The sequence below is a fragment of the Macrobrachium nipponense genome, chromosome 30 (genome assembly GCF_015104395.2).
Source record: "Macrobrachium nipponense isolate FS-2020 chromosome 30, ASM1510439v2, whole genome shotgun sequence".
Taxonomy (NCBI): domain Eukaryota; kingdom Metazoa; phylum Arthropoda; class Malacostraca; order Decapoda; family Palaemonidae; genus Macrobrachium; species Macrobrachium nipponense.
In genome coordinates, this window is record NC_087218.1 from 10,065,210 (window position 1) to 10,080,838 (window position 15,629).

Consider the following 15,629-nt stretch of genomic DNA (forward strand, 5'->3'; position numbering starts at 1 on the left):
TGAGAGTCTAGTCCAGAGGATTTGATGTGTCAAGTTTTTTATTTTTCAGATTTTTGTTTAGCAACATTCATAATTATTTTCATCTCTCGTAAGATTGCGAGAGATGCTTGGATGCTGTGTAGTTCAAGATACGATTATAATAAGAAAACAAAGTTAGACGTGAAACGATAAGAAATATGGGCTTTCTTGCATCATTTTCGTGGAGGAGTGTATACCGTCAACAGCTATTGATTAAACGTATACAGGCAAAAAGCAGGGGTCCATTATATTACAACACTCCATCTCTAATAACATTTACCAATCTGGAAAGGCATTTTACCATTACATTTGCTACAATTACTGCAACTAATGATATCTCTGTTCGTGTCATAAGGCTAGGATTTATAAGTCAGTGCAATGTTATCCTCTTATGTCATGTAAGCATGTAGATATTTTTGTATCTTCATCCACGGTCATATTACCTAGTTTTCCATAGGATTTTGGAAATCCTCGTGATTTTAAAAGTAAGTCACCACCCTTAACTAAATAATGTCGGAAGTACTCATAATATTCTTAAGAGTAAGAAGGCCCGAAATCCTAAATAATAATAATAATAAATAAACTGAGATTTGGGGATATAGTAAAAAGGTTGGTAGAATACTCAGGTCTTTCCCAGATAGTGACCTCTAGTAAAGTTTGGGAGGGGTTGTGCCAGTAACCTCACGCATTACTTGAGGTTCTTTGCAGCGTGCCTTCTCGAGGCCCCTAGCTGCAACCCCTTTCGTTCCTTTTAACTGTAGCCTCCTTTCATATTCTCTTTCTTCCAACTGGCTTTCGACCCTAGTAGCAATTGATTCATACGAGGTTACTTTAACTGTCAATCTCCGTTTCAGCACTAAATGAGCTCACAGGTCCCAGTGCTTGGCAAAGCTTTGGCCTAAATTCTATGTACAGTCAATGCAGTTAATTAAATTTCAGGTGATCTTGCAGACAAACCGACCTAGAGACACACGAACACGCACACACAAACCTGCGTTAAAGATAAGTAGAGGGGAAACGCTTATCTGCCTTCATTTCGTTTCGAGTCTGGGACTCAGTTGCTGTCCTGGAGCATTCCTAGTACTACTTCCGGGATAATAAGTGGTGAAGATTTGGACATTATATATTAGTATAGTATATATATATATAGAATTATTTTACTCATCTATTTAGTAATCATGGTACATTATAGCACTGGTGACCTATACAATGATTCTTTTTATACTGTAATTATTTGACTGTGGTGGGTAGCTGCTAGCTATGTAGTACGATGTTCACTTTCATAGAACTGGAAGGTTTGAAGTATATATATATGTATATATATCTGTATATATATATATATATATATATATATATATATATATATATATATAATAACATATATATGTTATATATATATATATATATATATATATTATATATATATATATATATATATATATATATATTAGGTGACGCATAGATAACGACCCAAGGTAACACCCAATAGTGGTCTTGTGTGTAAGTGAAACATGATAAAATTGATTGCAAAACTCTTAGAGGTATAGTGTTGCTTAGTGTATCTGCGAAAGTTATGTAAAAGGTTTAATAAAAAAAAGGAAAATAGAACAGATAACAAAATGACAGTTAGGAGAGAGCAGTGAGAGTTTTGTTCTACAGGAAGATGCTTCGAGAGCAAGCGTGTAGTACTTTTAAACTTGTGTAAGGAGTTTGATCCAATAGGTAGAGTAGCTACTTGTGGTGTATACACTCGGCAAGGAAAGTTAAGATACAGTTTTTTTAAATCTTCTGACATACGTTGTTCAATAATGTCACACCTGGCAACTCTAGAAAAGGGGCGGAGCTTCAAAATCATAGCGTGAGTTGCTTTCTAGATTTCCATCAACTTTACACCATAAAGATTCTGTAGAGGTCCTATAATTATTTATACTTGAATGTAGAAACAGGCTCTATATTATTCGTTAATGTTGGTTTGGTAACGTCAGTTCAGGGTAGAATGTCGATAATCCTTTTTTAAAACATACTGTGAAACCTTATTTATAAGTAACGTTTGACACTAAACTGACGTAAAATTAATACGTAATTGAAGACGGATCTTAAACAATGAGAGAAAGTGTTTTAAAATTTGGGCATTACTTGTGGAAATCGTGAGGTACAATACAGTAAAGAACGAAATATTATGGCGATAGAGAGAGAGAGCGCGCAATCATAGGCCTATCGATAGTGATACTTAATTCATTATATTTGCTTTGAGAGATTAAGTGATAATATTTTTTTAAATGTTTCAAAAGTGGGGAGAGAGCAACTTGAAGAGAGGAAGGAGAGAGAGAGAGAGAGAGCACGTGCAAGCATAGGCCTATCTATAGAGATACTTAATTCATTATATCTACTTTGAGAGATTGAGTGATATTATTATTTCAAATGTGTTTAAAATGAGAGAGAGAGAGAGAGAGACGAGAGAGAGAGGAGAGAGAGAGAGAGAGAGAGAGCAAAATCTGCTTACGTGAAAGGTTAGGCCTTTTTATAACTACTTAATTTCATTATATTTTCTTTGGGAGATTGAGTGGTAGTATATCATTTTCAAAGTATGTTTTAGAAGTGAAGAGAGAGAGAGAGAGAGAGAGAGAGAGAGAGACGAGAGAGAGAGAGAGAGAGAGAGAGAGAGATTGTTAAAAGACGTGGAAAATTTTCTTTAGACAGGCTGCGGTCATTCTTGCGCTCTTGATAGTAGATATAGTATGTACTTTTGAAATCCGGTTTCATCCAAAAATCATTCACGAAAAAAGCCGTGTTAAGTAAAAAATAGTTTATTACCACAAATAACTCAATATGTATTGCACAGGCAATTAAAGTTTTATATCGTGCAAAAAATGCTGATGTGATGGGAGATCTTTCAACCTCGCGGCAAAGAAATGCAGTCGTGTAGGGCTGAGGCTACTACGGACTGCTTTGTAATGGGAGCATATAGCCAGAAAATCTTTGAGCTGAACATGCTAACTTTGGATAGGGATTTATGTTGAAAGACAGTAGCTTTGTAACAGCAACTAGCATTATATCCATGTCAACGTCAAAGTAATCAAAGTGTGAAATCCGTTACGTAGCCAGTATCCACTGAGTGCGCTTTCCCGCTCGAAGTTCTAGGGCTCCTCCTCACATCATAGAAAACGCTCTTGCGGATGCAACTAGATTTGCTTAACCTACCTTAACCGTCGCAACATTCACTGTCATTGACGTCAGCTAACTTTAATCGCTTTGGAATACAAACATGAGTTTGTAGAAACTAAAATAATTGCATTCACCACTTACGATGATGCAATAATATCCCCGTTCATGAAGGGAAACGAGTAAATATTGTCATCGTGATACATAGTACTACAATCAGAAATTCACATTCTATCTACCAGATCTCTATGAATGAATCCATCTGTTTTGCAGTTTTAACTTATAAGATATAATTTACAGTGTATTTTCATATTCTAGAGTAAATTTAGCGATATGTCTTTTCAGTAAAAAACAAATGGGAAATTCGATGAAAGAAAGCTAATGAAAACTGTATCTTCACTTTTCTTGTCGAGTGTACACATGGAAAGGGGAAGTTTTTGAAAGAACCGATCGATAGTTTATTTTGGATGAAGTTGGGGATGTATAATGAGGAAAGTAATTTGCTGAGAGTGAAGTTGAAGTGTATGTGTTTGTTACAAGGCTCATGGGAGAGTAACTGACTTGGTGTTAAAGATGACATGAGGAAAGGGTGTTGCATCTTTCAGTGAGATGATGAGAAAATAATGGAAAAAACTTTAAATAAAGGAACACGAGTGTGAAATACGAAAAGTGTCTCACAGTTAGTGGGAGTTAGTGGTAACAAATAGCAAAACAACAGTTTGGTGAAAAACTTGGGTGTTTGTAAGAATTACCCTGGCAACGGACCCAGTTAACTGTTAACCCCCATTTAACCAGTGTTTAACGATGCTCTAATTTGATCTGAATTCAGGACAAGAGTGAAGAAAAGCCAAAAGACTGGAAGGTGAGTTCTGTACTCTCGGTTGGTCTACCAGATGATAAACAACACCATCCAGCGGAAGAACAAAGATGAGACTGTAGGTAAATATGAAGAAAAATATTTCCCTCTTATTTATGGCTACAACGAAATATGGACACAACCAAGAAGGCCACTTCTGTGGTACACCCGTAGAGGGTAATGCCGTCAGAGCACCTCATGCGGTGCAATGTAGGCATTACTTAAGGTTCTTTGCAGTGTGCCTTCGGCCCCTAGCTGCAAAACCCCTGTCATTAATTTTACTGTACCTCTCATATTCTCTTTCTTCCATCTTACTTTCCACTCTCTCCTAACAATTGATTCATAGTGCAACTGTTTTGAAGTTTTCTCCTGTTTTACACCTTTCACGCCTTTTAGCATCAGTTTCCGTTTCAGCGATGAATGACCTAATAGGTCCCAGTGCTTGGCCTTTGGCCTAAATTCTATATTCAATTTATCTTTAACAGTATTGTAAAAAATAATTCATTTGCCTTCTCGGGTTCGTCCCTTCGGTCAAGCAAACATGTAGTACGACTTTACTTACTCAGAGTAAATGGAGAGACTACATGATCATGTATATAGAAGAAATAGCATGGTAACTGACCAAATATAAGCAGCCATCGTAACCCCCCCCCTTCATATTCATTATAAAATTTAGGGCTAAAGCGGAAGCACAGAGACACTTCCGGTCATTAGTGTTCAGGGCAGTGATAAGAGGCGGTTGGAGAAGTGGATAAAGAGAACCAGAGAATCAAGGAGATGAAGTATACGGATCTAAAGGTGGAACTGGGGAGGGAATCCACAGTTGCACGAAGAAGTAACAGTTAGAGGTGTTGGGCAGCAAAAGTGAAGAAAAGAAGTGGGAACGGAGGTAAGTAAAACGACCAAACTGTGGGTGTTGCTATGGGATGATGTGAACACCATTTAGTAATGCCTAGGCCTATAGGGTGCACCTCGTGAGGTTAACTCAAGGTATCTAGAGAAAGAGGTAGTGTCATCCCCATTGAACACTATGGTAACAAATCAAAATATGATTTCTACCTGTTTGTTTTTTAAGTTTTACTATAATAAGAATAGCTTTGCAAGCTTTTTAAAGGAAAGTTTAGATTCTTTGTTGCACTTCTGATACTGATGATGTCAATGATTAAAAAATAAAAAAACAATAAAACCAAGCCGTACATGAAAAGTACTTCTTTATCTTGATTGGTGAGCTTTGAATGACGTCACTAAGCTCCTCCCCATTTATATCATGCTCGTTGTCTTTCACTAGTCAAAGCGGGAAGGTGGTCTTTTTTAACTATGTTGACATTTCAACATAGCTAAATTATGGTGTCTTGTGCACAAAAATCAGACAAACTTATGGAAATTAGTAAATTTTCATTGCTTACCAAGAAATATTTCTGCAGATTGACGTCATGTCTGTAATATGGCTCTTCATCTGTTTAGCAGACGAATTTCCGTCAGTCAGGCTCGGAGTAATCACATTATGCTTTATGTCAATTACAGTTCCAATTATAATACCAGTCCTGTTATCAAATTACAATTACGACTAAAATTAATATTAAATAGAAATAAAGTAAGATTACAATTACCTTTAAAATCTGCAAATAATTACATTTCAATTAAATTACAATCACAATTACAACAAGCCTGCTGACAACGCACATCCCTGGTGTAAAGGGGGCGTGGCCTAGGCAGGCAAGAGATGCGAATGAGTCAATTTCCTTTGTTCTAGATGCAACCACCTTACTTATAACCACCTTGGGTTAACTGACACACCAAGCTCCTACGGGGATAATGATATTTTAAAAAAGGAGTACCCCAGGAAATAGTATTCTACCACTTGCCCAGACTACCCCGCACCCTGCTTCAGTAAACATTCCTGGCTATGCCTCTGCTGGATGGAGATACAATGTCGTCATGACGGTCTAGGTATACCTATAGACCGTAGTTGTCATAATAATGTCGTCTGGTTATCGGTGGAAAAGCTGTGGATCCAATTCATCATTGTTTCTTTCAGAAGATCGTGGCTGGACTGATCGGCACACGCTTGTCTTGATGACTTTAATGGGCCAATGCATGGCTTTTATGATCAGAGGAAGTCTCTCCGTCGCAATCGTTGCCATGGTGTCCTCTAATTCCAGTTCGACTCACGGTCACGGGGCTGAGAATCACGTCGATGTTTGTCCAGTGCCGCCTTGTGCCAACTGTACCCTCGGTCTAGAAAAGGTGAATCACACTGACGTTTGTTTTGGCAAAACGCTGGTGACTTTATGCCCGAACTCACAAATGTACACACACATTCCACAACATTGAAAATAGGACTGAAAACCTTGGCATCCGAGTAAGCAAGAAATAAAGACATTGTTTCCACGGTGGGCTTCAAGTCCGCCTTATACAACGTGGCGTTCTAACTTTATTCATTATTAATACTAACGTAATGCGTCAAGTACTTATATTTTGTCTTAAATACCACTGGTAGCTTGCAGCAACCTACAGAAGGCTTGCTAAGCCAGTGAGGTAAGAGGCAGTAGTTATTGGAGGAAAAGGACAAGAGTTCAATTAGTTCTTGCTCTGGATTATATAAGGCCACATTTCGAAAAGAAATGAAGCCAAAAATGTCGTAATATTGCATCATTTGGGCCTCTTATACTATGCTCATCCCTAAATACAGTGACCTTCTAACCATATTATACGAAATTGAGTCCAAAATTTTTAGCCATTGTATTATATGCGTCTAAAGCATGGTACACACTATGCCATCATGTATAAGCTACGTGATGCAGTAGTGGTGTTGAATAAAATTAATAGCGGCCAAACTGTACTGCAACACTGCTCACTTGTTCTCGCAGTTTAGCTTTCAACGGCAGGATGTCTGCCGATGATGTACTTTGCCAGGAGAGACTACTGTGGGGTGTAGTTGCTCTGTGTGCTGCAAAAAAAGAAACTTTTTAGGAAGAAACGTAGAGCCTTGTGGTGTAAGCAATGGCTTTCTCGGCGAACTTTAAAGGGAAACTTCAATGAAATATTTTTTGAGCTACAAGTCGAAAATCCACAGACTTTGAAAATTACACAAGAATGCCAATCCTTGCATTTTATAAATTGTTGGAAAAAATTGAACCATACATTTGTAAGCAGGGACACCAGCTTTCGAGACAACATATCACCAGAGCTCGTTCTTGCAGCTGAGGATCATAGGCAAGCCTCTAATATTCAACCAGGATTTCAAAACAGAGCCTCGGTCTAATCATCCCCGAAACCTGTGAAGCCATCTATAATGTCCTTAGGAAGGATTATTTGAGAGTAAGGTTCAAATATAGGTACTACAAAGTACACAAATATTTTTTTATTACAGGAAACGCAGCTCATCAAAACACCATAACTTCGGAGTGTAGAGATCTATCGTGCCAGCTTCAGAATTCTGTGATGCTTTGATTGCAGACATTTTCCTGTAGAATTGTGTCTTCAGGGTGTGCAGCTTTTTAGTAATGTCTTCATTCCGCAATGTACAGTTTACAAAACTCGATAACTCTGATTTTATGGTTTCCAAGCTTGCACTCCTTATGTTTCTCATCTTGTAATACTTACATTTGATGTTCCAAACAGATGGATGTTCCTTCAGTAATTCAATAAAATGTAATGTGTTAGTCATTGTCCACTCAAGGGGTTTGGCGGGTGGTGGAGAGCGGACGTCCTCCCCCTCTGAATGATGGTGCAACACTGAGCTGATAATGAAATGGCTCCGACCCATCAACACATTGGAGATGTGGCTTCGTGTTGAAAAAGTCGTTTTCAACGCATCCATCTAACACTGCGAGCATCGATGCATAGTGTGTACCGGGCTTAAGACTGACATTCCTTTTACTGTACCTCCATTCATATTCTCTTCCTTCCATCTCACTCCCAACCCTCTCCTAACAATTGCTTCATAGTGCAACTGCTTTAAGGTTTTCCTCCTGTTACAACTTTCATACATTTCTTGTCCCATTTTCTCTTAAAACGCTGAATAACATCATATAGGTCCCAGCACTTGGCCTAAATTGTAGTGTATATTCCACACCGCTCCCCGAAAGAAGTCGCTAATCCGCTGGACTTTTCGCGTTGCAGGAAGGCGAATTCGACTGGGATGAACAGCTGCAAGGCTTGGTGCTTGGGGCGCACTTCTACGGATACTTGTCGTCGTGTTTTGTCGCAGGACTGGTGGTGGATCACTTCGGCGGGCGCCTCATGTACGGCGTCAGTAACGTGGGAATGTCGATCCTCAGTGTGCTGGCTCCCGTCTCAGCTCGCACGTCTATTTGGCTGTTGATCACCAACAAAGTTCTCAGCGGTTTGATCCAGGTAGGTACAGGTACTAGTACTACGCTGCTGTTACCATCTTAGAAAGGTAATGTTAAACATCTATTTCTTATCACCTAAGCATTCTATCCTTTGCAAGTTGATATTCGGGCTTATTTCTTATACAGTTTTAGCCTTAATCCATGTCTTGCATTAATACTTCCTGGTTGCAATAGTCTACGATGTGAAAATGCACCGAAAATGATAGACGAACCAGTAAATAATGGACCACAGGCATCCAAAATATAATCATTCTATTAACCATTAAGCAATACAAACCCATCTTCAAATGCTTATTTAGAACAGCATTTTCCCATGAGTAGGAAACACACGGTTTTTGTATGTAGGCAGATAAAAATCATCTCCCTTTAAGTGGGAGAAGATACCTTATTTCTCCTCTACTCTGAGGGCAAAGTAAGACGATAAATACTCCTGTCAACACTTCCAGAGCCCTCTGTACCCTGCTCTCAACTCCTTGATGCTGTCCAGGATACCGCCACACCTCAGGACTAAATACTGTTCCATTACCATAGCTGGTAAGAGATGAAGTTTGTAGTACTCCTTTGCTAATACAGAGAGAGAGAGAGAGAGAGAGAGAGAGAGAGAGAGAGAGAGAGAGAGAGAGAGAGTTTAAAAATAACGTTTCGATTACCTGCATGGACTTCCGTGGATAGGTACTATATATTTTTTCTGTATATTTTTAAAATAGGGCCAGTGGAAACGAGGTATGAATATTTTTTTGGCAAAGTTCTTTGTGATAATACCTCTCCGAAGGGAGGGGGCGGGGTTAGTGCCGTCAGTGTACATCATGCTGTGCACTGTATAGGCATTACTTAAGGTTCTTAAGTTTCGTTCCCTTTACTGTACCTGCTTTCATATTCTTTTTCTTCCGTCTTACACTCCACCCTCTCCCAACAATTGATTGCTAGTGTAACTCACTACCCTTATTTGCTTTTTGGTTTGTGAGATTAGGGAAGTGGTCTTCAAACGTTTTGAGGTCATGGCCTACTTTAGATATCCCCAAATACCCATGGCCCACTACTTCAGATTTAGAGTAGGAATTGATAAGTTCAAAATACATTATAGTTCCTGGAACTGGGATTTTATTACATGTTATTACCATAAATTCAAAATATAGATTTTCATAAATTCAGTATACAAATATGCTCAGAATCTTTTCATGACCATTTTCATGATCTAAAAATCAACCAGTGAACAATTACTGGGAAATAATAAGAAAAAGAAAATATATTTATTTCCATATTTTACATATACTGTTTATTTATAATTATAGGTCCGGATAAAAAAAAAATATATTGTTTATTTACCTTTAATTTCTATACTTCTTTCGTGGCCCACTTGATAATCAACCCATGGCCCACTGATTGAAGACCACTGGATTAGGGTAATGGCGCATTGTACGTTTTGAATGAAGGAAGAAATCGATGATAGCATACTATTCGGATACTCCTATTGCAGTAAGGAGGCTCTGACTATATTTACAGGCGATACGTTGGGTAACGTCTTCTCAATGGCTCTTGGAGGAGTCTTGGCTAGTTCCAGCTTTCTGGGAGGCTGGCCGTCGGTATTCTACGTCTTCGGGGTAGCAGGGATTCTCTGGGGCGTTATGTGGTTCTCACTGGTTAAGGAAGATCCAAAGAACGTAGCCCCAGGAATGACTGCCGATGCTCGAAATAGAAATATGGTATGTTGACTATTGCTGTTTTGTTTTACCTCGCTTCTGTCTTTTGTGTGTGCGTTTGTGAAATTCTTATTGTATTTCGCGACCGCCTGAGTTGACCAAAACTGTGTATTTTCTACTTGTGGTGCAGTTTTTATACCAGAATCAAGAACCGGCTGTCACTGTACCTACACAGTAGCTAAGGGAATTTATTTTAGCGTTAGCTTTCACGCCATTCCCATGAGATAAGATAGGCCGAAGTGAAGCTGTACATCGTGCAGATATGTTTAGAGTAAGTTTGCAATCAGTTTTGTTTATCCATGCCACGGTTTAATGCAAGGGCTCATAGTCTGTCGACTGTTTATACCAAAACAAGGTCGCCAGAAGATAGGCCTACAATGTTTTACTTCTCATAACTCGTCTTATCACACATTGTCAGTGCACTTCTTCATCAAACTTGCTGGTATGAACACTTCTTCCCTATTTCAGCATGAGTATCAGTAATAACATGCCTTCTTTTTCTTTTTATTCGTAGTTAAAAGACATCGACTTCAAGCGTGTCCTGACTTCTCTCCCCTTTTGGGCGCTCGTGTCGTTCCACATAGGAGACAACTTCGGCTACTACTTGCTGTCTTCGGAGATGCCTACCTACCTGAGCAACATCCAGCATCTTGACCTTAACAAGGTGAGCTTGCTTATTTATGTTCCCTTTCACTAAAAGCTTCATAAAAGGGAATATCCGAATAGTATGCTATCATTGAGTTACATATTCTGAAATATAAGCTTATACCGCTACACAGTTCTACGCTGACCGACACGGGCTGTTTGGGAATCTTCAAAACTACAAGCTGTAACTCGGTCCACAAGTCGACAATATCACTAGGTTTACATTTTTTTTTTTTTTTTTTTTTTTATTTATGACGAGTTTTTTTATGAGTCCTCCCTTTATGCATGAATGACATTGATGCCCTCCCAGGTTCCTGTTCTTACCACTAATAGTACCACTCTGCCTCTTTTTAAATTATGAATGGAGGTCATCATGGGACGTTCCCCCGCTTTGAGCATCGAGCCTGGAACTTATAATGCTGAATAAGACAGTAATGGGTATTTTCTGCGGATAATCCCCAGTTGGATACTGAATGAAATATTTCAAATTTACAATAAGCCTTATGCTGGTTACTACTCTTGTATGTAGGATTAAAAAGGTCTGTATCTTTAATTATCATCCCAATGATTTTAAGCGGTAGTTTTCAAGCAACAGATAAAAATAGTCTGGCTTGGAAGTCATCTATAGTGTTCACAATTCTAAGTATATGAATTACCTACCCTTCAAATATTACCTGTCATACTTTTCTATTAGATTAGCTTTCCATAATAGAAAACGGACTTTGAAGGGTGTCTAGCATATTCTAATTGATGCATACTTCGATCAAAATAGTTATTGTTACTATACGTATTTTGACTTTCAGAATGGGTTGCTATCATCTTTGCCTTACACATTACAATCATCCTCAGCATGGTATGGGATTCTTTATCAGTGGACTGACTATTTCTGGAAGGATTTCAGTTCTGACTGCTCGCAGAATTTCTTCAGCAGTAGGTGAGAGAGAGAGAGAGAGAGAGAGAGACGAGAGAGAGAGAAGGAGAGAGAGAGAGAGAGAGAGAGAGAGTGAGTATGTCAGTGTTACCATTGAGCTAAGGATGGAAGTAAAAAAGAAAGAAAGAAAGGAAGAAATGTGTGGTTAAACTGTAAGACATGATAGTTGCAGTTCAGCTCCGCTGACAGATTATAATACGTTTGTGTGTGTGGTGTGTGTGTGTGTGTGGTGTGTGTGTAATGGGTATGCGTTTTCAAAAGCACATTCTCATATTTCTTTTCTCATTCAAGGAATGTACGGTGCTGGCTTGGCACTAGTAGTAATGTGTTTCGTCAATTGCAATGTACCACTGGCGGTTGGAGTCTTGTGCATAGCAGTGGGCATCACTGGAGCCTCCAATAGCGGGGGTCATGTGGGAGAGCAGGATATATGTCCTCAATCGCTAGTGGGAGTCATCACAGGAATGGGTTGCATGGCTCGGCTGCTAACCGGATTCTTAGCTCCTCTGGTCACAGGGAGCATCATAATGGGAAACGTACGTCAGTTTTGTTACCTCCTCAGTCTGAACTCCCTGTAGGTAAGGGGTTAGTGCACCTATGGGGTGCACCGTATAGGCGTTACTGAAGGCTCTTTGCTGCACCCCCTTTCATTCATTTTACTGTACCTCCATTCGTATTAGATTTCCTATTACGTATGTCAAGGGAGTCAGCTTTTTGTTGCAGTTTGTTAAGGAGGTGACCAGGTCTCACAAATCACAGAAAGGTTCCAATTAAGGTCCCAGGAGATAGGACAGTATAGTACTATCTCTCATTGTCATCGATGACCATACGAAAAATTGTAGCCATGAGCTGCGTAGTGTTTCAAGCACTGTCTCTTTTCCAGGAAACCTTACCAGCATGGCGAACGGCGTTCCTTATAGCAGCTGGAGTGTATTTCATAACTGGAACGTTTTACCAGACTTTTGTGACTGACACGGTTCAGCCGTGGATTAAAATCAAGGAAAATGCAGGTGAACTCTCGTGTCATTTTTAAACATCTCGTGCTATTAAAGAAATAAAAATAAAAAAATCTTGGAAATACCACTGATTTTTAACTTTTTACTCAAAGAAGTTTCTAGGCACATGTACACAACATAAATTTCTTATTAGAATAACTTTTGTTTAAGAAGGATACTATCTCTTAGTTACCTAATTAGGAAAAGTGAATTGTTTGATGGTTTGATGATATTAATTTTTAATTTTTATTTTTACTTCTGGACATTTTATATTCAATTTCAAAACTAATTTCAAGTCATAAAGTTACTGAAAAGACTTACGGAAATGACTAACTTTACAGAAGAGTCTGTTAAGGTCTTCGTATACATAGATATTTACGGTAGTTCTGAAAACATATATATTCAGAAATCAGAACTATTAAGTTTCCCTAAAAAAACTGTTTTCGAATTGTTTTGTCTGTCTGCCTGTCTGTAGGGTACGATTCTGAAAAAGGGCAGAATGGGATTTGTTAATGCCTACGAAAACATTCGTTGGGTTATCTCTTCAAAATTCATGGCTTTTTTTTTATACACTGATTTATGTTTAGATTAACTTTGACGCTTGAATTTCAATGATTTTAGAGCTTCCTGACTATGTGTGTATCTAGCAGGGTCTTCGTAATTAAATTCTCAGATTCATTAATCCAATTTTTTCGTTTCAATGGCTAATTTGCATCATTTCCTTCCAGAAAGCAGCAAGTCCTAGAAGCCACTGCGTAATGGAACTGAATAGGGAAGACTGACATATTCCCCAAGACAATTCAAAAGCCCAATATGGGTTAACTTTTCCTTTTATTTCCCCAGCAAGGAGACAAAATAATTGCACGTTTTTATGCTGTAGTCTTTGTAAGAAAGGCTTACTTACCCTTTCACCAGTAACAGTTGCTAACATTTAAGTAATCATTGATAGAATAACGATAAAAATGAATGAAATCAGTTTCCATATGATCTGTTGCACAGTTCGTACTAACCTACTATAGCCTACATTTGTTATGAAGTCAGATCACATTTATCAGCAATATTATCAGTCTCTTGTATTATTTCTCCTTTATTATTTGGGTTTGCAAGTTTGTGTGACTGCCTCAGTTAAGGAAAAGGAGTTAATTGGAGGGGGTTAAAAGTCAAGTGGAAATATTTTGCATTATCTCGTTTAGAAACATCACTTAATTTTTTCGGGGTAGTAGCGAAAATGGGGTGATGGATAAGAATTAAAATGAATACTTTGAAGTATTATAAAATGCAGCTGAAGATGATTAAAATTCTAAAAAAATAAAATAAATAAAAAATGGAATAAAGCTCTTCTGCACCTCATGCGAGTAGTGTAGAATGTAGAGTATAGACTGTCTGTAGTATCTGTACTGCTAGTGCTGTCTGTCTGTGGTGTAGACTGTGTAGCTGTAGTGCCAGTCTTGTTCTGTGTTATCCTAAACTGAGAGTACACCTCATAGGAACCAGAACTTTCGTAAAATTTAATAAGCAACACTTCTGGTCTATTTAGACCATACCTGAAGAAATAACGACGAACATACTACATGGTAAATGCCGTTTTCATTTGGAAAAAATCCATCAAGGCTTTCTGTTCTGGCTTAGCCAAAAGGCAGGCCTTACCTGAGGAAGGTAAAAGACGTAAGTACCGTAAGGATTAAAAAGTAAATTCAACTGTTTTAAACAACTTAAAAAAAATCAACGAAGGTAATTCAACTAGAAAGTGATAGTTTGTTGGTCTGCCTTTCATATCCCCAAGCAAAACCAAAACTATAGTTATTACTAGTAATATGGCCAGGATTTTTGTTCCTCAAGATTAAGACTGGACTAATATTGACACTGTACTCAATTTGTTAGCTGTTGGGTAATTATAAAAACACCGTAGAGTAGATTTAGTGTTCTTTGATTTCTGAAGTTCTCACCAAACACGGGGATAGTGCTGTCAGTGCGCCTCACGCGATGCACTGTGGGCATTACCTAATACTAAAGGTTTTTGCAGCGTCCCTTGGCGGCCCTAGCTGCTACCTCTTCATTTCTTTACTGTACCTCCGTTCATATTTTCTTCCATCTGACATTTCATCCTCGCCAACAGTTTTTTTCACATACCTAGTACAACTGCAAGGTTTTCCTCCTGTTACACCTTCCAAACCTCCTTTCAGTTTCCCTTTTCATTCCTGAATGAGGTAGTTCTACGGTACTATTCCGCGGCGCCCTAGACTATGGCAGTTGCGGTTTTCTATGCAGTTTTACCTCCTGAACAAGAATTTTAAGTAATATTTATTCGGACGACTGTAATTAATCCCCAGGGGGCCAGTACTAAACACGGCAAAATACATTGGACGCCTCAGTTGCGCGGTTGGTTTGGTGTTTGGCTCCCCACTCGGTGGTCGCGGGTTCGATTCTCGGCCATTCCATTGAGGAGTGAGAGATGTGTATTTCTGGTGATAGAAGTTCACTCTCGACGTGGTTCGGAAATCACGTAAAAGCCGTTGGTCCCGTTGCTGAATAACCACTGGTTCCATGGCAACGTAAAAACACCATACAAACAAACCAATCCCCAGTTGAACTATTCTGTAGACAAGAATTAAGTATTTTTTCATCCAGATAGGTCATTTTTATTTTGTTTCCTAAGCCCTATGCCAAACAATTATGGGGACGCAGTTGAAAATTTGGGATGTTAGGCTATGGAAAACTAAAAGGTAGAACCAAGCAAGAGCTCTGCATCAGGTATTAGTACCATGAAAATGATTTTTTCTCTAGCATTTTGGTTGCCTATTAAGAATTAGCCGTTTTTTTTTTCATCGACTGACTGTAATTAACCTGTTGTTAATCTTGAGTTATATGCTAGCAATCCTGGAATGCTATCGCGTATATGCGGCTAAGTAACATGGCCTGTTAGGTTAGGTTGGTTATGGTACATTAGGTTAGTATACACTAGTT

General features: G+C 38.6%; 1 long non-coding RNA gene across 2 annotated transcripts; it reads left to right on the forward strand.

Annotated features, from left to right (window-relative positions):
• The first annotated feature begins 6,088 nt into the window (after positions 1 to 6,088).
• On the forward strand, positions 6,089 to 10,760 carry LOC135202010 (uncharacterized). 2 transcript variants are annotated; one of them, XR_010311641.1, is made up of 3 exons: positions 6,089 to 6,283; positions 8,162 to 8,395; positions 10,609 to 10,760. It is a non-coding gene; the product is annotated as an uncharacterized LOC135202010 (long non-coding RNA). The 2 variants fall into 2 exon arrangements; XR_010311640.1 differs by lacking the exon at positions 10,609 to 10,760 and adding an exon at positions 8,841 to 8,929.
• The last annotated feature ends 4,869 nt before the right edge of the window (positions 10,761 to 15,629 follow it).